This window comes from Cydia fagiglandana, chromosome 25 (assembly GCF_963556715.1).
Source record: "Cydia fagiglandana chromosome 25, ilCydFagi1.1, whole genome shotgun sequence".
NCBI classification, from domain to species: Eukaryota; Metazoa; Arthropoda; class Insecta; order Lepidoptera; family Tortricidae; genus Cydia; species Cydia fagiglandana.
The window spans coordinates 4,593,791-4,596,086 of NC_085956.1; positions in this window are offsets into that span (position 1 = coordinate 4,593,791).

A 2,296-nucleotide genomic window follows, 5' to 3' on the forward strand; every position below is an offset into this window, starting at 1 on the left:
AATCATAATTAGGTATCGGTGTTATTTTAAGTGCATAGTTATAAATAATGGTAATTTTAATGGTTCAATTGTTAATTATATTTTAAATTTGAATTTAAGATGTAAATTTGACTGCATTTGAGCTGTTTTAGTTATTTTAACTTATAAAAACAATTGTTAATATTATTACTTTAACATGTTTGTTATTTTAGAATAAGAATAGATGTGCCCTTGTCGGGTCCATGGTCCATGTGACAGTAGGTACTCAATTATATTGTAATAATATATACAATCCTTCATAATCATTGTTCTTAAGTATTAGGGTTCAGTCAGTTAAGAAATTCTAAGATATAAATGTTTATTTTCACCTGTGTATAATTCTTTTAATAATAACTTCTTACCAAATACTTGAGTTATAAGGGAGACGTATACCGGGTGCGGCTTGTAACACGAGCAAATAATTAAAACATGGATTGTACTCCTCAAACGGTAACACTTTAGTTGCTTTAGTTCAACAACTTTTAAAATTATGAAGTATTAAGACTTCCTATTTTTCATACTAAATAAATATTATCTTCAATGGACGCCATCGCCACGCCATATCTATTGTGGTCGTTTCTCAAAAAGTTGGCACCGCCACCTGTAAAAAGGTTTATGTTAGAACTTTTTTTTCGTTATGTACTATTTTTATATATAAAAAATTAATACATATCGCGCTCGACTTGGCGGGGGCACTGCCGTGCCCCCCGATTTAGAGAGACTTTTTACACAGAGGCCTAATACTTTGAAAATAATTTAATAAATATTGATTACAAAAAAAAATATTGTAACTACGTTTATCCGTTAACCTGCCGTGTCCCAACGCGAGGTACTGATGTTCCGAGCTATGAAAACCACACAAATTATTAACTTAATTTAACGGCATTACCGTATTTTATTAACATATATCCTCAACTTTTAAAGTATTACTATCGCATAACAATATTATACTTATATTTTAAGTTATTCGGCTTCAAAGTTTGTCCAAGGCAATTCTTAACAGTCACCTGGCGCGTCACGTTCACGACGATTGTATAACCCCCACCGCACCTTTCCCGTCTCACTCCGCACGAGCTGAAGCCGTCACTCATTAGCTATCACCTGGTAGGACGAAGACGTGGTTATTGTGCTTCGCAAATAAAACACAAACGACAAAGTATCGGAAATTGGAGTTTGTAATGGGTAAGTACTCTTTATCCTGGAGTCGATATCTTGCTAATTATGTAAACTATCGCGTTACTATCAAGATATGTAACGTAAACAATAGTTTAGTTTTATATGCCTAAGTATGGAGTTCATCAAACTAATACATTTTGTGTATTCGCGATATAACTGCCATTTACCCCATCACCTGCATATCGTCCACCTGGCTAAAACTGCCAGGTGGATGAGATTTTGCGGCAGGCTAATGTCACTGATACCACAACTAATACTCGTAACTATATAATTATATAGCGGTTATATCGCTTTTGTGTGTTAATTTAGGAATAAAAACTATCCTGTCTGTTAAAGCTGCATATTATTGAAATTTTTGTACTTTTGTCTTAAGTCTCGTTAACCTGTCCAAAAAAGTCAGGTGAATGATGCAATGGCAGGTGAATGAAGCGTCATTCACTTGCCATATGACAGGTGATCGATAACTATTTAAAATCCACGTTACATATACTCAAACTAGATTTGAGACGTCCCACGGGAAAAGGTACCTTATGAGGGTTTTTAGTTTAAGACATATATTAAAATGTTTTGTAAAAAGTATAAGTATATGCAGATTGGTCCCGTTCTTGTCAAAACCCAGTTCTGATGATGGGATCTATGAAGAATCGAGGGAACTCCTCAAATCTTAAAGGCATACATATAGTGATTTTTGTGTTTTTATTTACAAATCAAGCATATACATTCACAAAAGTGACATTGGATGAAGTGGAACTGCTGATGAAGATCAGAACGGAACTCTTCAACGACGCATAGTTCACGTTTGGCGATTTGTCCTCTTCGTTATGTTTGTTAAGCAAGATAAGTTTCTAAGCTGCATTTTTGTCAATCTCAAGTTCTGATGATGGGATCCATGAGGAATCGAGGGAACTCCTCAAATCTTAAAGGCATGCGTATAGTGACTTTTGGATTTTCATCAGAAAATCAAGCATTTTCATTTGAAACTGTCGCATTTGATGAAGTGGAACTGCTGATGATGATCAGAACAGAACTCTTCAACGATGCATAGTACACGTTTGGCGATTTAGATTTTGACTTGGATTGGGACTGGGGCTGGGACCCGGAC